Raw genomic sequence first — 22,925 nt, forward strand, 5'->3', positions numbered from 1 at the left:
ACCCTTTTTCCTTCTAGAATTATAACTAGACTCACGTTTCAGCAGTCCTCTACAGGTGAGGTACAAAGTGTGACCCAGAAGATATGCTACACTCAAAGATAACTACTTGAGTTTTCTCTTTTGTACATAAATAGTGAATATGTGTGGGAATGGATAGTGAAAATGTGGGATAATGGTGGAAGGAATATGAAGTTAGGTCTGGCTGAATTTATTGATATAGGCTCTCTAAGCAGAGATACTGAATTTAATGTAGCCGCTTGAAGAGATAGGAAGAACTCTAACAATTTGGTTGGTTGGCTGAAATGTAGGTCAAAATGGGATTCACAAATAGTATACAGCAATTTGGAAATGCTGGATCTGCCTTGGTTTAATGTAGGATAGCGGGTTGAATGGCTTAGGAAGATGGGAATGTTAGAGTGAATTTGTGATTCAAGATATATTCACCCACACTGGAAGCAGCCAGAAGATATACCTTTTATCATGACTGTGGAAAATATATTTGTGAGGGGAACCCTAGCATCCTTGAAGAGTTCTGTGGTCACTCTTGTCTGTAGGCATGCCTTATAATGGGAATCATGCTCACTGAATTGGAAAACCTCAATGCAGTGGAAGTAACTGGATCCTGGGTGCAGCAGGGGCCAAGTCGTGGTGCTCAACTACAAAGGCAAGGTTGGCTTGGACAGCAGAGTCAAAGCAGCAGTCAAAATAATCTGACTTTTGCAGACCTATGGTCTCAGCTAGTTGAATATGGTGTTCCTAGAAGTGAAATAGTTAGGAATCCTACTAACTTACTACTTAATTTATGTAAGAAGAAAAGTTGTAGGTCAAGTGCACAAAAATCTAACCTGAATCATAGGGAGAGTCATAATCCATCAATCAATTCCCAGATTTGAGCCAGTTTACAGACCCAGAATCCCTTAAATGAAGGGTAGGCTGGTCTAGCCAGGTACACTGCTAAAACATTTATACTGTTAATCTTTCTCCAAGTCTTCCTCAATAAACTTATGGCCTTCTACCAGAGTAACTCTATATTTGGAAAAGGAAAGTAATCAGATCTTTCAAGGACTACTGGACACTGGCTCTGAGCTGTCACTAATTCCAGGAGACCCAAACAGTCACTAAGGTCCATAGTCAGAGTAGGGGCTTTGGGAGGTCAGGTGAGCAAAGATTTAGCTCACATTTATCTTACAATGGATCCGGTGGCTTCCCAAACCCATCCTTTGGTTATTTATCCAGTTCTGAAATGCATAATTGGAATACATATATTCAGCACCTGGCTAAATCTACATATTGGTTTTCTTACCTGTGGACTGAGGACTATTATGGTAAAAAGGGCTAAATGGAAGCCAGTATAACTGCCTAGGAAACCAGGAAAATGAAAATGAAAATAAATACAAAAGAAAAACTGCAATTCCTAAGGAATTGTCTAGATTAGTGCCACCATCAAGGATTTGAAAGATGTAAGGGTTGTGATTCCCACCACATACCTATGAGGACTGTGCAGAAAAAAAAAGAAAAAGTGGATCTTAGGGAATGACCATGATTTTTGAAAACTTAACCAAGTAATGACTTTAATTGCTGCTACTATACCAAATGTGGTTTCATTGCTTGAGCAAACTAACATCTCCTGATCTTGGTATGCATGTATTGATATTGCAAATAAATTTTTATCCATCCTTGTCAATTATAACCACTTGAAGTATTTTGCTTTCAGGGGACAAGACCAGCAATACACCTTAATGTCCCACCTAGATGTATGTCAACTCTCCATCACTATGTCATAATTTAGTTTTCAAGCATCTTGATTGTCCTTCCCTTCCATAAGATATCACACTGGTACATTATTTATGTTGATTGGAATTAGAGACCAGGAATTAGCCACTACTCTAGACTTATTGTAAGACATTTGTGTGTCAGAGGATGGGAAATAAATGTGAAAAATATTCAGGAGGCTTCTACCTCAGTGAAATTTTTAGCATACAAGTGCTATGGGATATATCAAGATATTCCTTTTAAGGTAAAGGATAAACTGCACCTGGCCCCTCCTGAAACCAAAAAAGAAGCACAATTACTAATGTGTTTTTTTGGACACTTAAGATAAAGATAATGTTTTTTCTCATTTGGGTGTGTTACAATAACTTCTTCACCAGATGTCACCAAAAGCTGCTAGTTTGGGATGAGGCTCAGAACAAAAGAAGGTTCTACAGCAGGTCTAGGCTGCTGTGTAAGCTCCTCTGCCACCTGAACCATTTAATTCAGCAGATCCAATGATGTTTGAAGTATCAGAGATGTTTGGAGCATTTGGAAGGCCCCTGCAGGTAAATCACAGTGAAGCCTCTTAGGATTTTGGAGCAAAGCCCTTCCATCCTCTGTGGATAATTACTACCACTTTGAGAAATAGCTATTGGCCTTCTACTGTGACTTAGTAGAGATTGAACACTTAATCATGGGCCACCAAGTTACCATGTGACCTGAGCTGCCTATTATCACCTGAGCATTGTGTGACTCACCAAATCAGAAAACTAAGTGTGCACTTCTTTATTAAGTAGAAGTGATATATACATGATTGGGTCCAAAGAAGTCCTGAAGTCACTACTAAGTTACATGAAGTAGCCTAAATGCTCATAATTCCTGTGCCTGCTATTCATCCTTCTCTCTCCAATCTTATACATATGGCTTAATATAATCAGTTGACAGAGGAAAAGAAAACTTGGACTTAATTTACAGATGATTGTGCACTATGTGGTAGTGCACACTACATGTCTACACTCAAAAGTAGATATTTGTACACTATACCCCTTTTCTGGTACAACCTTTTAGGACAGTAGTGAAGGGAAACTCTCCCAGTGGACAAAACTTTGAGAAGTGCATCTGGTTGGTTACTTTGCTGGAAGGAGAAATGGCCAGACTAGTGATTATATACTACTTCATGATCTTTGCCAGTGGTTTGACTGGATGGTCGACTGGGGAGTATCATGATAGAAAAGTTGATGACAAGAAAATTTAGGGAAAAAGTATGTGGATAGACCTCTGCGAATGAGACAACAATGTAATATTTTGTCCATGTGAATATTCACCAAAAGGTAGCATCATCAAAGGAATATTTCACTAATCAAGTGGATGGATGAACTGTTTAGTTGAAACCATTTAGCCTCTTTCCCCAGTCGCTCCTCTCATTGCCTGTGAACAAAGTGGCCATAATTGTAGGGATGGAGGTTACAGATGGAATCAGCAATATGAACTTCCATTCACCAAGCCTGACTTGATTGCTCAGTCTACCAGTAGCAGAGGACAACATTGAGCCCCTGATATGGTGCCATTCCCTGGAGTAAGCAACTGGCTGCCTGGGGGCAGGCTGATTACATTGGACGAATTTCATCATGGAAGTAGCAGTATTTTGTTCTTATAGGAATAGACACTGAATATGGATTGCCTTCCCTGCATGCAGTGCTTCTTTCCAAACTACCATGACAGGCTTACAAATGCCTTATACACTATCACAGTATACCACACATCATTGCTTGTAATCAAATAATTCACCTCCTAGCAATAGATGTCAGCAATGGGCCCATGCTTATGGGATCCAATGGTCTTATCATATTCCCTATGACCCTGAAGCAATTGGATTGACAGAATGGTGGAATCGCTTATTGAAAACTCTGCTGCAGCACCAGCTAGGTGGCAATATCTTGCAGAACTGGGACAAGTTCTCCAGAAGGCTGTATATGTTCTGAATCAGCATTCAATATATGCTGTTGTTTTTACCATAGCAGAATTCATGGCTCCAGGAATCAAAGAGTGTAAATGAGAGTGACAGAGTTCACTATTACCTATCTGTAGTGACTCAGTAGCAAAATGGTTGCTTACTGTTTTCATGACTTTATCATATAATATGACTTTGTTTCATAGTATTTAATGCTAATTTTACATCATAGTATTTAAGTTAGGGGATATTGAGAAGAATAAACATTACTCAAGGACTTTGCTTCCTCTTTCTGGGAAGGGATTAGTGCAATTTTTGGTTGTATACAGGATAGTTGTATCCTGTCAGGCAGAATTATGACCTTGCTATTGTCTTTATTTGAAAATTAAATATGGTTTTTTTAATTTTTTATTATTATACTTTAGGTTTTAGGGTACATATGCACAATGTGCAGGTTTGTTACATATGTATACATGTGCCATGTTGTTTTGCTGCACCCATTAACTCATCATTTAGCATTAGGTATATCTCCTAATGCTGTCCCTCCCCGCTCCCCTCACCCCACAACAGTCCCCAGAGTGTGATGTTCCCCTTCCTGTGTCCATGAGTTCTCATTCCCACCTATGAGTGAGAACATGCGGTGTTTGGTTTTTTGTCCTTGCGATAGTTTGCTGAGAATGATGGTTTCCAGCTTCATCCATGTCCCTACAAAGGACATGAACTCATCATTTTTTATGGCTGCATAGTATTCCATGGTGTATATGTGCCACATTTTCTTAATCCAGTCTATCGTTGTTGGACATTTGGGTTGGTTCCAACTCTTGGCTATTGTGAATAGTGCCGCAATAAACATACGTGTGCATGTGTCTTTATAGCAGCATGATTTATAGTCCTTTGGATATATACCCAGTAATGGGATGGCTGGGTCAAATGGTATTTCTAGTTCTAGATCCCTGAGGAATCGCCACACTGACTTCCACAATGGTTGAACTAGTTTACAGTCCCACCAACAGTGTAAAAGTGTTCCTATTTCTCCACATCCTCTCCAGCACCTGTTGTTTCCTGACTTTTTAATGATGGCCATTCTAACTGGTGTGAAATGGTATCTCACTATGGTTTTGATTTGCATTTCTCTGATGGCCAGTGATGATGAGCATTTTTTCATGTGTTTTTTGGCTGCATAAATGTTTTCTTTTGAGAAGTGTCTGTTCATGTCCTTCGCCCACTTTTTGATAGGGTTGTTTGTTTTTTTCTTGTAAATTTGTTTGAGTTCATTGTAGATTCTGGATATTAGCCCTTTGTCAGATGAGTAGGTTGCAAAAATTTTCTCCCATTCTCTAGGTTGCCTGTTCACTCTGATGGTAGTTTCTTTTGCTGTGCAGAAGCTCTTTAGTTTAATTAGATCCCAGTTGTCAATTTTGGCTTTTGTTGCCATTGCTTTTGGTGTTTTAGACATGAAGTCCTTGCCCACGCCTAAGTCCTGAATGGTATTGCCTAGGTTTTCTTCTAGGGTTTTAATGGTTTTAGGTCTAACATTTAAGTCTTTAATCCATCTTGAATTAATTTTTGTATAAGGTGTAAGGAAGGGATCCAGTTTCAGCTTTCTGCATATGGCTAGCCAGTTTTCCCAGCACCATTTATTAAATAGGGAATCCTTTCCCCATTTCTTGTTTTTATCAGGTTTGTCAAAGATCAGATAGTTGTAGATATGTGGCATTATTTCTGAGGGCTCTGTTCTGTTCCATTGATCTATATCTCTGTTTTGGTACCAGTACCATGCTGTTTTGGTTACTGTAGCCTTGTAGTATAGTTTGAAGTCAGGTAGCATGATGCCTCCAGCTTTGTTCTTTTGGCTGAGGATTGACTTGGTGATGCGGGCTCTTTTTTGGTTCCATATGAACTTTAAAGTTTAAAAGATACATATGGGTGCCACATTGACAGGAATAAACTTATAATAGCTAATTTTATGTGTTGGTTTGACTAGGCCATGGGGTGCCCAGATATGCAGACAGATATTATTGAGTATATCTGCAAGGATATTCTAGATGAGATTGATATTTAAATTAATAGAATGAGTAAAGCAGATTGTTCTCTCTAAAGTAGGAAGCCCTTATCCAGTCAATTGAAGACCTGAATAGCACAAAAAAGTTGATTAAGGGAGGACTTTTCTTGCCTGGCTACCTGAGCTGGGCCATTGGTCTTTTCTTGCTTTTAAATTCAAGTAGAAACATGGGCTTTTCTTAGGTATTGAGCTTGCCAGCTTTTGGACTGAAGCTTACACTATCAGCTCTCTTGATTCTCATGCCTTTGGACTCAAACTGGAACTAAACTTCAGCTTTTCTGTGTCTCCAGCTTGCCAACTGCAGATATTGACACTTATCAGCCTCCATAATAATGTGAGCCAATTTACTGTAATGATCTCTCTCTCTCTCTCTCTCTCTCAATATTGAACATTACTCAAGGACTTTGCTTCCTCTTTCTGGGAAGGGATTAGCGCAATTTTTGGTTGTATAAAGGATAGTTGTATCCTGCCAGGCAGAATTATGACCTTGCTATTGTCTTTATTTGAAAATTAAATATGGTTTAAAAAGATACATATGGATGCCACATTGACAAGGAATAAACATGAGAGACAGAGAGAGAGAGAGAGAACGAGAGCGCTATATACATCTAAGATAGTCAGGGAATGGACATGATGACTCTATTAGTCAATGTTATCTAGAGAAACATATGATGAGAGAAAAATGATAAGAAATTGGCTCACACCATTCTTACAGAGGCTGAGAAGTCTCAATATCTGCAGCTGGCAAGCTGGAGACACAGGAGAGATGAAATGTAGTTCCAGTTTGAGTCCAAAGGCATGAGAAACAGGAGAGCTGGTAGAGTAAGAGTCAGTCCAAAAGCTGGCAGGCTCAATACCCAAGAAAAGACAATGTTTCTATTTGAAACATTGAAAAGGAGTCCTCTTAATCAACTTTATTTGTGTTACTCACCTCTTCAATTGATTGGATAAGGGCTATCTACACTAGAGAGAACAATCTGCTTTCCTCACTCCATGAATTTAAATATTAATCTTATGTAGAACATCCTTGCAGATACACTTAATAACATTTGTGGGTGTATCTGGGCACCCCATAGCCTAGTCAAATCAAAATATTAAATTAGCTATTATAAATTCATCCCCTGTCAACGTGGCACCCATGTATCTCCTTAAACCATACTTAATTGTCAAATAAAGAAAATAGCAAGGTCACAATTCTGCCTGATGTCATACAACTATCCTGTGGCAACCAAAAATGCACTAACCCCTTCCCTAGAAGAGGAAACAAAGTCCTTGATTGGATGAGGGCTACCTACTTTGAATATCATGGATGTGTACATATACACACTTTTTCTGTTCCTCTAGATAACCTTGACTAATACAGTCATCATGTCCATTCCCTGACTATCTTAGCTGAAACAGATATTATCAGTCAACACTTGTAGTGCCCCTGATTTGTTTATTCAATATACTTGCCAAAATCCAAAAAATATGAATTTACTTATTATTTGTCTACAGCAAATGTAATGTAATCACTATGGGAGTAAGTGCTTTGTATCTCCTTTTACATCACAGAATAGATTGCATAACATAAAAGTGATGGTCAATAATTACGTGTTAACCTAGTTTTGATTAAAACATTCTGTAGACTTCAAAAGGTTCTATTTTTGCATATATGTTCTCTTTGTCTTTATAAAAAAAAATAAAATTAACTTTAAAATAATGGATGTAATGGCTTTGAAAATTCTGAGATTCACCAGATGGTAAATTATGCTAAAATCAATAAATGGCTTTCAAGCAAATATAGAATCCAGGGCACTGGCAGGAAGTATGGTCCAAAATTGTGGCCAAAAAGATAACTGTAAAATTTTCCATATATTGCAGAAAGATCAAATGTGGTGCTTTGAAATGCCATTTCGTTAGACAAACGGTCCTCTAAAATATAAAGAATATGATATACAGATAACTCAGTCGAACAATAGAACCTGCAGGAAGCTCACAGCATTGATCTACAGCCCTCTCAACAAAAGTTCAAGAAAGAGAAAAGCATATTTCTGAAAAGGTTACTGAGTTAGCCTTTGTGTATGAGTGAATCTCAGTAAGATTCACAGTAAACCTACAAAAATTTGAAGGTAAATTACATATGTAAAAATATTGATAATTTAAACTGAATAAGCCAGAGCCATTTTAAAGTGGGCTACCCATACTTCTTTAAGGAGATAGCAGACTGAGTAAACTACTCAGACTAAAATATGTTCTAACTTTGTTAAAAAGGAGGGATATTTCAAATGATGGAATAGACAGTGGAATCAAGAAATAGAAAGTCATTAATGGATAGGAGTAGGATTAAATCCTCATCAAAAAAAGAAAAAAATTAACATTTTCCCAGCTAGATTCCGGAATTCTCATTGACTGCTGACTTCTGTATGTCTCCCTTTTTCCTCTATTAAAATCAGAGTGCCTGTGATGATTATTCTATGCCTGTCTCATCATTTTATGATGGATGTGTGAAAGATAGGTAAGTTTTTTCTTTAGTTTCAAAGGTCTTCAAATCAAGACAAACCATACTCAAGGAGTTGTATTTGCAGCTAGACATGATTTAAATGACAAGATTCTAGACTTCATGCTAATGCTGTAATGAGATGAACCTTTGGTAGACTTAGGATACAATTAGAGAGGTGTGCACATTACTTGGAGCCAGAGAGAAATCTACAATAACTGGCCTCTAAGAAGGACCCCAATGAACACCTCCTGGTATTCATTCATTGGTATAGTTTCCTCCCACAATGTACCAGGGTTCATCTAGATGACCAGTGGAATATGCCAGTAGTGATGGTATGTCATTTCTAAGATGATGCTTTGTGGCACTCAAGGGTGAGGCTTCTGGGAAACATAGGTTTCGGATTTGAAAATTTAGAAACGGAAGCAACTTTTATTCTGATAGTTTCATGCTCTCATTACTGATTCTCTCTATATATTTCTGATAATAATTGATTTAATTAAATATCTTCTTATTCTCACCATACAATTTTTTCGTATTTTACTATTGATAATGATTTTAACACTATAGAAGTGGTCTATTTATCTATCTGCCTATATATCTATGTCTCTATAAGTGCATAAATGTTTGTCGGGGGAGTGTATGTATATGTGCGCATGTAAGTTCATAGATGAATTACAAACTTTCATATGTGCATTTCAGTTTAATCAGGAATTAGGAAATTTAATTTTGGACATTTTAACCCCTCTATTACTATGAAAAGATCCACATTTTCATTTTAATGTATTCTCTCTCTTTGTCCCTCTCTGTCACACATGCACACACACATACACAAACACACACACACACCACATTCTTAACAATTCTTCATTTGTGTAGGTTTGTGTATTGCCCCCTTCTTGGTTTTGTGTCTCTAAACTATTTACTTAAATATTAAATTAGTTAATTTAATTGTGTTCCCCCTCTATAATTTCCATATACAGTTTACTTTTGAACAACATAGGTTTGAACTGCATGGGTTCACAGATACATGGATTTTCTTCTGCCTTTGCCATCCCTGAGACAGCAAGATCAATCCCTCCTTTTCTTGTGCCTCAGCCTACTCAATGTGAAGATGATGAGAATGAAGACCTTTATGATGATCTATTTCCACTTGGTGAATAGTGAAGATCTTAGAATTCTCATAATAACATTTTCTCTAGCTTACTTTATTGTGAGAATGAAGTGTATAATACATATAACGTACACAACATATGTTAATTAATTGTTTATGTTATTGGAAAGACTTCTGATCAACAGTAGGCTGTTATTATATTAACAGCAGTTGAAGTCAAAAGTGATACAGTGATTTTTGACTTCATAGGGGTCAGCACCCTAACCACTGTGTTGTTCAAGGTTTAACTGAAAATGCAGTGGATTGCATGAGCATAAGATAATAATGAGATCTTATTACTTTCCAACTGAGGTAGGTGAATTTAAATTCTTCATAATATCTGCTGTCAATACATTTGCCCAGTAAAGTTTTATATCAAATAAGTTCTAAGTTTTATTTCACATTTTAATCTCAGTTTCTAAATGTGTCATTATTACATTGGATTTAGGAGCAAAATCCATTATAATCTGTTCTAACAAGATCATTTTTTTGGTAGTCTCTTAAACTTCGTATTGGGAGATTACATTCCTTGAGGATAAGATTCATATTGTAACAATTTTCTATATCCTCCACAATGTTTTGCAGATTCAATAAGTATTTAATAAATTGAATTAAATTTGCCTATACTCTTACAAATCATACTCCCATAAATCAACCTTCTAATCCTCAATTCCTCTAAAACATAGAAAAAATTGCCAATATAAAAAAGCAAGAAATAAGATATTAACCATTTTTGTCATTCAAAATACGATTAATTCTTTCTTATACAACTACCTTTGTCAGCATTCTTGCCATTGGACTGTCTAGCCCTTGAGTCTGTTATATCATTGCTTGTTGTTACAGAAGGTAAATTTTGGAAAAAAGAAGCAGTTATTTAAAGCAATATTAGAAAATCCTTGAGTTTCCCTTAGAATCTTGTGTCTTCTACGTGTTTTTTATTTCATATAGATTAAGTTTGCAGAGTTGTGTCATAATTTCATGAGTGTATCTGTCAGAGAGCCCTTTGCAGGCCTATTTAATCCAACTAAGACTATTTTTTCTTGTTTTAATACCATTAAACTTTTTCTCTCTCTGATAATAATTGAGGAAAAAGAGAAAGACATTCCATATAATACATCAGATGCCTAAGTGCTTTGGATAGTCATCAGCCTTTTCTCCTGTAGCTTCCTAATTAGAAATGCCTGCTCTTCGAAGTTTTCTTAAGCTTTCCAACTTGCTCCTTCCATTTTATAAGAATAATAGTCTATTTAGGAAGACTATTATCAAATAAAAATCAGAATGATCAGTGGACACCTATTTTAGCCTTTGGATTTATATCACAATTCCCTAAGACTTTATATTTCCAGAAAAGAAATTCAGACTAAAAGTCACAATTACTATTATTATGATAATCCTGATAAGATATGCATTTTCACTAAAAGAAGTTCCCACTATTTTTTTTTTCTTCTCTCTGCTTTTCAATAATCCTTGGGACCTTAGTAGGAGTGTGCAATACTCTTATGGTATATTTTTAGTTTAAAAGTCTGAGTATATCTAATTACCACTTGGTAGATATTGTCCAAATTCACTTTTGAATCCAAGTGTTTTTACCCTCATATATTTTTTAAAGGAGTATTTGCTTGTTTCTATTATACTGTAACTATTGGAGGTACTAGGAGGCCTTTTAAATTTCACCAACAAGTAGGCAGAATGGGGACTAACTGAAGGGTTGATAGGCTTAAAGAAAATAAATAACCTAACAAAGCCACAGGCTAATGGCAAAACCAACATTAGGAACCAAGTCACTTTACTTGGGATTAGTGGATACCAAAATGTGCTTTCTCTGAAGCAGCACTTTACAAGGAAATATTAAAATCCACCTTTGTTGTCCTTCAGCTAAAGGGAATAAAATCGTGTACTTTCTGTAATTTTAACCTTGTTATAACAGATGCTACATGAACTCAAGTGGAACTCTGACTGCCTTGAGAGCTGAATAAAATGCATCCCACCATCCATTGCTTCTGCATCAGGGTATTAAAAAGAGAGGCAAAAGGAAGAGACGAGAGAGGCACAAGTTCAACAGTGTGAGGGACTTGGACACAATAGGAGAGAGAAAGAAAGAAATGTCTGAATGTCATTGAAAGAACAGACAATGAAGGCATATGTAAGAGGCCTGCTAAAGCTATGGGACCTCAGAAGCCTATTTGTAAGAAATACAATTTAGAATAGGGAACTTGCAATACAGTGTCTGACCTTTATTTCCTTTCCTGTCTTGAACTTGTCAAAACCTTTGATCGATTTTTCTATGAACATGAATTACTGCTACAATATTTAGTTGAACTACATGAATTTCTCAAAGCAGTAATGCAGTGCTACAGCATAGCTTAACATTCTTTAAGTAATATGGTTTGCTTATATTTAAGTCATTTCTAAGGGACCTGTGCAAACACGGTCTGGAGATCTATTTATGATATATTTACAAGTCTAAGAACCAAAATGCTGTTAATGCATAAACAGTCAAAAAGCCATGCATTATGGTTTTACAGGGACTTCTATTTCTAAAGTTGATTGTTGCATGAGGGTCTCTGCCTTTATGAAGGGAAATGTGTAGAATTTTAACTAGCTCTGTATTATAATGTTTGTGTTTTGAAAAAGAGAATCATGTTTCTGCACTAAAAAATAAATTCCTTCTCAAACCTTTAAAATTAACATTTAGAACAGGGACAGAAACTTCTTTTGTTTCCTAAGTGTTTTGTTTTTCTTGCTGTTTAGTTTTAAATATTTTTTTAGAAGTTTTATTGAGGTATAATCGATATGAAAAATTGGACACCTTTAATATATTCACCTTGATGAGTTCGGACATGTGTGCATACACCAATACCATCATCACAACCACGGTACTGAACATAATTACTCACCTCCAAAAATTTTCTTTTGTTCTTTTTTGGTGGTGGTAGTATATTTTTAAGAATTCAGCCTTTGAGCAGGGTACTAAGGACATTCAACAACAAATGGGAAAGTAAATGTACTAAGTCCATATAAAGGGTTAGATCTCAGTAAGATATTCAAGTTATGACCAAATCCTCAAGAGGCTTGTGACTGACTGTGGGTTTCCAGTTTGATTATCTACAGATAAGCTTTCATTTGCTCATTCACCTATTCATTCATATATCCACTCATTCATTCTCAAGAAGAAGTATTTGTCCATATCTCACCATGTGGATGAGCAGGTGGTCAGTTCTCACTTCTTTTGCCATTAAGTGTACTAAAATGCTCACTCTTGAGCTCCAGGATGATATTTTCTCTCACTTTGCTTCATTACCAAAGTGGCTATCAAGATTCCCTCCCCTACCTTCTTTTTATTTTTTTAATGTTTGAGAGCTGGAGTTAATTTCTTGACTCCTTTAGTAGCACATGCAGATATATACCACTCAAGGCCTGTTGGATTAAACTGTTAAATTTGTCAATTAGCTAATGTTTTCTCAGAACCAGACAAATTAAACAGATTGAATTGTTGAAATTATTTCAAAAGATAAACAATCATAGAATGGAAATAAACTACAGAATGTAGGGAACTTGAGTAACTAAATCTCCTAGGAAACATTTACAGCAGATGGTAAAGTATCCAGTCTCATTGTTATAAATGAATTTCAAAGAATCTCTGAGCAGCTTTACAAAATTTTACTGCACTAACAAATGGCAGCCAACCTCTGTAGTGAACACAAAATACTCTACCATCATTTGTACCTCCTTAAAATAAGCCAATTTCTGCTTACACAGAAAATCTGTCTGTGGAAAACACTGCTTAGAATATGCAAGCACATTAATCTGGAAGCCACAAGAGAAGCTTGCTTCAGAAAACTTCTTAATATTTTTCTTGTGAGTTATTCTGTTTACGCTTTTCACATTACAATATTACCAAGTTATCATAGTGTATTTTCTTTACTCTCAGAGCAAGATAAGACTCTAGTTGTTGCTGGGAACTATGCATTGTCTACATATGGGTTCACATTCTCCCACAGTGATTCTGGAATCATACACACAAATGAGATCACTGCTGTCAGTTTACTGGGATTAAGACTCAACCTCTCTACTCACTGGCCATGTAAATATAGATACAGTACTCAGATCCTCTGAGGCTTAGCTAATTATCGGTTGATTTGGTTTACACTTACCACATTAACTATTTGAAAGGACTCATTGATATAACGTGCTGAGCACAGTTCCTGACTCACAATCATTATTAAGGCAATATTTACCAATATGTGACTTTAAAACAGATACTACTATTAGATAATGATTCATACTATACATTCAATATTTAAACAACAGAATTATAATTTTGTGAAGTAAATTTTGTACTCAAACAGAAAATCTAATTCTATAATGATTTTCTGCCATATTGGGTCATAGAACCAACAAAGTATATATTACTGGTTAGACGTATGTACTTACTTATGCAATTAGTAATAAAATTCTTCACTCATCCCTAGATTTGAATCCCAGGTGCTCTGCATAGCAGCTGTATAGTCTTGGACAAGTTGCTTAATCTCTGTACCTCGATTTCCTCATTTTTACTTCAATTTTCTTGTGTGGTAAATATAAAATTACTTAACTCAGAGCTATGAGGTCAGTTTTATCTGAGAGAATCCAGAAAAAATACTTAGCACACATTTCCTAGCATTCAACATGCATAATAGGTTCTCAAAGAAATTTCAGATCTCTGTTCATGATTATTTGAGTGTTTAATATATTAAATACTCAAACTGACTATAATGTCTGAAAATGCATGTCTTTATGTGACTGTACCTCTCATTTCACCGGCACAGTGTTGTGAATATATTTCTCATTTGTATGTTCCTTCTACCATACAATTCTGCCACTCCAATTAGCATAGTGTATTGGAAAACAATTGAGTGCTTGCTTTATGTTTTGCTAAGTTTATACGGAACTACATTGACACTTCCTTGCCCTTCAGATGCTGGGACTCACTGGCTGCTTTCTAGTTCTCAGGAGTCTCTGTGTGACTCTGTCCTTTACACCTGCCCTACATCATCACCCTGAGCCCTAGACAAAGCCAACATCATTTTTAAAAACCTTCAAATACATCTGCAATTCACTGTATGAATGTTCTCATTCTATCAAAACCCTGGACCTCACTAACTCAATGGAGCAATATAGGATGATAAAGTAGTTTATATGAAAGTCATAGCAAGCTTGCTTTGGTTATTCATCCAAATGTATGTTTTTAAAGGATGAGGCTTTTATCTGAAACAAATAAAATTATAATTTGAAATTTCAAATAATGTGACTAATAGATTATGAATTCATTTCCAAATATAGAAATAATTAAAACACTTGGGGCTATAAAAAAGTGAGTGCTGTATCTATTATTTTCTTATATTAATTTTACCCTAGCTGCCAGAATTTAGTATTTTTAATATCAACTGAGAGATTTAAGGCTATTATAATTTTCCCATTTTGATTTTCCTCTTCTATTTATAACTCACTGAAAGTAATTTGATAGTATACACTGTGATGTGTCCCCATCTATCAAACATTTAAAAAACGTATTTGGAACCAAAGCAAAGATATATTTTACTACTACCACAGAGGTAAAATCTGCTGCTATTTCTTGATCAGAAGTAAACAAGTTGACTTCAACGCAGTTGATCTAATTTTCTTCCCCATTCATTCCATGGTATTTTTTGATTATTACAGAATATATTGAATTAGATAATGATAAGTGCTTTTCTTTTTGTGGTTTTTTTTTTTTTCAGAAATGGTTCCTCTCTGTTGCTGAGGCTGGAGTGCAGTGGCACTATCTCGACTCACTGCAGACTCTGCCTCCTGGGCTCAAGAAATCCTTCTACCTCAGCCTCCAGAGTAGCTGGGACTACAGGTGAGCACCACCATGTCCACCTATATAATTTTTGTATTTTTATTTTTTGTAGAGACGGAGTTTCACTGTGTTGCCTATGTTGGTCTCATACTCCTGGGCTCACACCATCCTCCCCCCTCAGCCTCCCAAACTTCTGGGATACAGGTGTAAGCCACTGCACCTGGCTGAGAAGGCTTTTTGTTATAGGCTGTTCCTATTGTTTTATTTATTTGGTTTGCTTGTTGGTTTTCAAGGTAAGTTTGACATATAAGGTGGCATAATGTTTAAAGGTCAAGTTATACAGACAGCTAGATTGAAGTTCAAATCCAGAGCCAAGTTACTTAGATTCTCTAAGAACCTGTTTTTTCCCTTATAAAATTAAAATACAGGGGATAGCCCCTTCATAGATTTGTAATAAGAATTATTTGATAATGCTGTCACACAGTTGCAAAGAGATACTGAAACTTGGCTCTGCCAAAAAATATTAGCTATTGCCATTAAGATTGTACCCCTTAATACCTAAGGCATTTGCTGACAATTGGGTTACTCATCATGTCCTTCCAGGAAAAAAAATTAAAATGTTTAAAACTTAGGAATTACTTTTAAAATTTAATTTTCAGACCTGACATAACACAGCTGAGGAGGAGAGATGGTAGCTGATTGGGGACAGATGTAGAGATCATTAATGGCATAAGAGTATGAGAATGTGAAGCATGAAAGGATATGATATTACTCATACAGATTGCAAATACATGTCATATTATTCATTTAAGTAAAATTCAACATTATTTTCTTCAAAGAATAAATTACACTTTTCACTCTACCTATTTAACTCTGGAAAATTTTACAAATTGAGCATGCCATTTTTTAGTATGAATTCCTTTATTTCAGCTACCCTGCCAACTTTGCCTTTGGCATGATGAGCGGAAAAAAAAAAGAAACCAAATAGTTCTGGAATATGAAAAGTGTCCAAGAAGAGTAGTCTTGAGAAGTAGGGAACAGGATGAAGTCATTAGGGGACAGAAGGGTAGGAGGGAGTGGGACCAGACAAGCACTGAACTCTGCATGCACACGTAACAGTCTAAAATAGTCATCCAGCACACAGACTCTAGGTCAAGATAACCAAGATGAATTGCAACTTCTCCACAAGCAACATGACTTTGGATAAAGTATTTAACTTTTCTATGTCTTGGTTTCTTCAATTGATAAATAAAAATGATGGTCATGTCTACTTCATAAAATTGTGATAACTAAACTGATTAATACATGTAATGAATAGTGTGTGGCATTTAGCTTAATAATGAGACACTTCATGAAAATATTAGCTACTTTTGTTAGCTAGCAACTCACAATTTTGTCTAAAGCTGACCCCATATCTAGGGTTAGGTTTTGAAAGAAATTCATCGTCATCGGAAGTAGGTCTGGAAGTTATAAAGGAAAGCTTAAAGAAACAGAAATATGTGCAACACCTATTTACAAAGAATCCATCTGAAAGCCCCCACTGAGCCCAGGGCGATGGCACATGTCCCCTTTGGGCATGTAATTCAGTTTCCTGAGGGTTAGTATACTGTCTTTGTTACAACGGTCCCAAGGCAAACTTTTTAATAATTGTGATCCCACTCAATAGTCATGTTCACTTACTTTATAGGTACATTTGTGACATATTTTAAAATGTGAAGTTGAGTGCATTTCACTTAAAAACCAAAGACATATAATGACATGTTATAGAGGAAAAATTATTGATTTTTGTAAATAGGCAGATCTTGTTTGTATTCTAGCTCCACCGCTTACTAATTTTGTGATATGGGCAATTTATATCCTATCTGAGCCTGCGTTTCCTCTACAATATGAAATAATTTCTACTTTGAAGTATTGTTATAAGGGTTAAATATAAATTACTTTCTGGTTTATGATGTTGGTATATACTACTTCCATGCATGATAGTTAATTTTATGAATAAGATTTTAACAGTAAGCCATAGAAAAATATAATGTAAGACTGATCCTTAGAATCTATCAAAACAGGTTGTAAAAATGACTTAAAGAAACATCTAGCATGGCAGTGACTAACATTTTGAAAAGCTTTATTTTTCCGTTGAGAACCATAGCCAAACACAGGGTCTGGGCTTCAGTGTTCCTCTTGTCAGGAAGGATAATATCTGTGACGCATCGACTAACTCTAATGAAAATTTTTATTCCTAAGACACAAAATATTTCCCAGCACAGTACATAAGGTCTTTGTGCTCATGTCAGCATTGGAGATCAATCTCTGGGAAAGAAGTAGAGAAACTGCTCCTTTCTACAGACATCAAAACACCAAAGTAAAAGTGAAAATAAAGGAACAAAGCAGACTTTTTCTTTTTAAATGCCTAAACTGAAAAGTATACCTACCAGGAAACATCCAACTCACGAATTACTTTAAATATGTTTTTAAAACAGTGTGCTTGGCTTTATAACAACAGATTCATGCTATTTACCTGATATTCCCCGGTGGTTGCTTTGTGGAGCTCAGTACCATCCTTGGAGACCATGGGCAATAAAAAGCATTTCTTCTGCACCAGTAAGACAAAAACAAACTGACTACTTCTCACATAAGCCTTGGAGGGCTTCCCTCAGTGGGCTTAGTGATCAGCAAATCATGTCAAATAAGCCTTTTTGTTATTTTTGACGTAATAGTGTTCCTGGCAGGCAGTACTTAAGAATTCCCAGATTCTTGACTTTAACATAAATTCAATATACTCTCTTTTATTAAAAGTCAAGCTGTTTATTCACAGTAGTTCTTAGGTCTACGTTTCATTTTACACATATCTGTGGATGTAATAGCTTTTTCCTTAGAACTTTTAAAAAACGGAATTCAGTAAAAGTCCTTTATTTATATTTTCTATGTGCCAAGAACAGATAACCATCATTAATGTGAGCCAAATTTGAACTGAGGAGCTGAAATTAGGAGGAATTGAATTTGAATTGAGGAGCTGAAATTAGGAGGAATTAAAAAACACCTGAAGTAAATATTCAAGTAATGAAAGTTTACTTTAGAATTAGTGTATCAAAAATGGGAAAATTGGCTGGGCACAGTGGCTCACACCTGTAATCCGAGCACTTTGGGAGGCTGAGGCATGCAGATCACCTGAGGTCAGGAGTTCGAGACCTGCCTGACCAAGATGGTGAAACCCTGTGTCTACTAAAAATACAAAAATTAGCCGGGCATGATGACACATGCCTGTGGTCCCAGCTACTCGGGAGGCTGAGGCAGGACAATCACTTGAACCTGGGAGGCAGAGGTTGCAGTAAGCCAAGATCATGCCACTGCACTCCAACCTGGGCAACAGAGTGGGACTCCATGAAAAAATAAGTAAATAAATAAATAAAATTTTTAAAAAGTCATTGCTTTATTTTTTTAAAATTAATAATTTCAAAATGTATACATGTGAAATCTAACTGGGAATACTTTGTATCTACTTGTAGCCCAAGATTAATTTTATTCTCAATTACTAGGAGATTTGCACAATAGAGTACATATTTACTTTAATCTGTATGACTAAAAGCCTCATTGTCAATGTGACTATGTCATCTTTATCACATTCGTGAATCTCCTGATTATAACCTGCACAGATGGTCTATCTACAGGGCTCTGGGATAAGAAACTTGCTGTCTATCTACAGAGGAAGCCATTTTCACTTCCAGATAGTTCTGAATATTTGAAATATTTGCTGATTTAGAGTCAAATTATGTCTTGCTGTAACATCCATAATTCCTGAACTTACATTTGAGATAAACCAAGATTAGACTAAATCATGCCTTCAAATGACAAGACTCTCAAAAATGTGATGCCGTTTATGTGCCAAAACTATCTTATCTTGCCATTTTCCTCCATTCTTTAGGAAAAACATGGTCCTAGTTTTGTTAGCCACACTTGACAATATTATTTTAAACCACTATGTCATTTGGATATCCTATATTTGAACACTCTTTTAGTGTCTTCCTCTTAAAATATGCATAAAAACTGCACGCCCAGTATACTCTACCTGGAGAAAAACATAGCTCTCATTAACCTTGTCCAGACATTAAACTTATAAGAGAAAATCTTTATTTTACTTATAGCCAAATTACTCTGCTAAATTGTTTTGAGGCAGGATTAATAAACCTTTACTGTAAAGGGAAAGAGCCTAAGATTTTAGGTTTTGTGGGCCATATAATCTCTATACAACTATTCTTCTCTGCTGTTGCAGTGAGAAAGCATTTATAGACAATACGCAAATGAATGAGTGTGTCCATGCTGCAATAAAACTTTATTTACAAAACCAGTCTATTGGCTGGATATGGCTTGCGGGCCACAATTTGCCAACCCTTAGTTTACAGCCTCGCTAGCTAAACACTACTTGTTGTAGTAAAATATTCCTTTTTAAAATATATATCTCTCATCCTAGCATTGTCATTACGTGTGTGTGGTTTATTTTTAAATACGTAATATTTAAGGGTCTTTCCTATTTAGTTCTATTGACTAAAAGCTCTTTCATAATTATAATGCACAGACACTATATAGGTTTTTATTTTACCATTGAACCTATTAGCTAATCTTTAGAGTTCTGTTTTATTTTTCATGTGTTTAACAAAAGAACATGTCTACAGCACTGATGAAAATGTTACCAGAATATAAACAAAAATTAATTTTTCAGGTTAAAACCATTTTATTTGTTAGTAATATATATCTATTAACCATTAAATAAGTTATTCCATTACCTAATCCATATTGCTTCTTCTCGTCCAAAAGAATATAGTAAGGTACATTACCAAATACATACCTCTGACTTTAGTGGGCATTTAATGTATTATTAGAGGATCCCGATATCTGTATTTTTTAAAGAAATTAAACTCATCCCTAGTGATTATACTTTCTTCATCTAACACTATAATATTAACATTTGGAAAAAATGTCTAATAATTAACAGTAGATTTACAGAGTATTTTTCAATAATTTTCTAAAATTATCTGAAAAATTTGGCCAGAATCACTATAAAGTTCACATCTGAGCTTATGGAAGCCAACTTTATTCCACTCTAAAATGACAAAATTTTATATTTTTAGTTTTATCTTTTAAAGTGTTTTAACATAAGGGTAGTGGAAGACCTTACTAAAGGTAGCTTAAGATAGTAACAGATTTGTCATCTCAGTTAACACAAAGACCATAGATGGGGCAGATCTACAGGATGCAAAAACTTTCCTTTTTCTTACCTCATAGTAGCCATATGGCTACCGCAATTCTCTGGCTTCATGTGCTTACAAAATGCCCGTTAGTTAAAAATAGAAAGAGAGAGAAAGAAAGAAAGAGAAAGAAGAAGAAAAAAGATAGAGAAAGAAAATAATTTCTTCATATGTCTATTTAAATTAAGAAAGGCGTGAATTTTCCTAGACCTCCCTGTGATGATTAATTTCATGTGTCAGTTTTACTGGGCTAAGGGTTGCCCAAATAGCTGAGAAAACATTATTTCTGAGAGTATCTGCGTTTCCAGAGAAATTAGCATTTGAATAGGTAGACTGAGTAAAGAAGATTATCCTCACCAATATCTATGGGCATCCTTCAATCTATTCAGAGCCCAAATAGAACAAAAAGGCAGAGGAAGGTTGAATTTAATCTGTCTTCTTGAGCTGGGACATCCATCTTCTCTTGTCTTCCAATATCGGAACACCTGGTTCTCAGGCTTTTTGGCTTAGGTTGAACTATACTACCAACTTTCCTGGACCTCCATCTTCCAGGCAGGAGATTGCGGAACTTCTCAGCCTCCTCGACATCCTTGTGATCCAGTTCCTCCCAAGAATTATCTTCCTCTAGCTATCTCTATCTCTATCCCTATCTCTATCTCTATCTATAGCTATATCTCAATCTCTCTCTATCTCATCTGTATCTGTATCTGTATCTCTGTCTCATCTATATCTGTCTCTATCATCTGTATCTTTATCTCGTCTATCTCTATCTCTATGTCTACCTCTATGTCTACATCTATCTTAGTTATCTATCTCAGTTACGGTTCTGTTTCTCTGGAGAACCTTAACTAATATACTCCCCTAATAGGCCTTATCTTACAACTCACTTGCTAGCTTACCATGATTATAACCAAGTTCATCACTTCAAAGGAATATCAAATAATATATATATTGTTTACACTAAGACTTAGCTAGCCACCCTCCTCAAGCCAAATCTGGCCCCCCACCTCACTTAGTATAGCAAGCAAACTTAATGTAGATTATACATTTTGTATTCATTGAAAAAAACCCAAAGAATAACTTATCATGACATGCTAAAATTATATTAAATTTAAATTTTGATATACAAATAAAATTTTATTAGAATACAATTATATTTATTCATTTACATTTACATTCGTTGTCTATGGCTACTTTTATACTAATGCAGCAGAGTTTGTTAGTTGAGACAGAAATTGGCCGACAAAGACTAGCATTTTTACAATATGACCCTTTACAAAAAAAAAAAATTGACCCTTGGTTTAGACTGATCAATAATCATATGGGAGGATTTTGTTGATTTTCATTTGTAGCCAACCAAGCACTTTTTTTCCTTGGCTAGGATAAATTTAGAACATCTATGTCCTTCCTCAAAAGTGGCCTCACATACTTGAAAGTCTGATTCTCTCGTAACTATACTTTTTTCTCTGCTGTTACAATTTGAGCTCATTCTCTTCAGAAATAAAGAGCATAATGAAATAGAAACTAAGCAGTCCCATTTTTCTTTTGCCATTTATAAGAGCCTATACCACCTAGTGGTGATTTAGTATGTATTAACAACCAGGTCACTAAGAAAAACTGCTGTATTTTTAGTTTGCTTAATTTAGTGGTGTTGATATTTCCTCAATTACCAATTTTGGCCTATGAACATGATTTCTTTGAATGCAAAGTTGGGAGGAGATGAGCACTGTGTGCTCCTATGAGGAGTTCCATCTGGCTTAAACATAAACACTATTAATATCACTTTCCTCTAGACTGTGATTCTCCTTGATAATGCTTCTTGCATTACCTCAATATAAAAGTTACAGTCCTTATTATTTTTGAAAAACTCAATTTGTATAGGACTCTTGATAATATTTTAATGTGTGTATATTTTATGATTTTTATTGATATTATTGTTTCTTTATACATTTTTGTTATCCTTTTTGTTTATATAGTCAGTTTCCACATTAAATGGGAGAAAAACTGACATTGCTCAATTCACACTGGAAATTCTGTTTGCCAGATATCATATTATATTTCTTTTAATGCTCTAAACAATGTTGTGAGGTAAGCGTTATCTCTGATTCGCACATGAAGAAACATATTCCCAGATTAATAAATTGCCCAGTTTCACACAGGGAATAAATTGGAGCACAGGAGCTCTAAATAGATAGGACTTCACAGAGTGAAATGCACAGATAAACAGTTCACTTTCCAGGAGAAATCACAGGACAATGGATATCAGAAGAAATGATGGGACCAGGATAATATTGGTTGTTTTGTATATAAAAAACTAATTTGGGCAACAAAAAAGGATATAAAGCCACTGAAGCAAAATATATGTTACCAAATTTAAAAGAAAATATGCTATTGGTAAGCCATAGCTACATTATATAAAACATTTCATTTCACATAAAGTATTAATACTACACTATGACTATGAGTT

The 22,925-nt window shown here is 35.4% G+C and overlaps 1 long non-coding RNA gene across 1 annotated transcript in view; it reads left to right on the forward strand.

Annotated features, from left to right (window-relative positions):
• Positions 1-22,925, forward strand: part of LOC116458104 (uncharacterized) — a 399,126-nt gene that overhangs the window by 40,986 nt on the left and 335,215 nt on the right. Inside the window, exon 2 of the long non-coding RNA XR_004245192.2 lies at positions 15,157-15,278. This is a non-coding gene — a long non-coding RNA (uncharacterized LOC116458104). The remainder of the gene's footprint in view (positions 1-15,156; positions 15,279-22,925) is intronic.

Source organism: Hylobates moloch, unplaced genomic scaffold (genome assembly GCF_009828535.3).
Source record: "Hylobates moloch isolate HMO894 unplaced genomic scaffold, HMol_V3 SCAFFOLD_3, whole genome shotgun sequence".
Classification (NCBI taxonomy): domain Eukaryota; kingdom Metazoa; phylum Chordata; class Mammalia; order Primates; family Hylobatidae; genus Hylobates; species Hylobates moloch.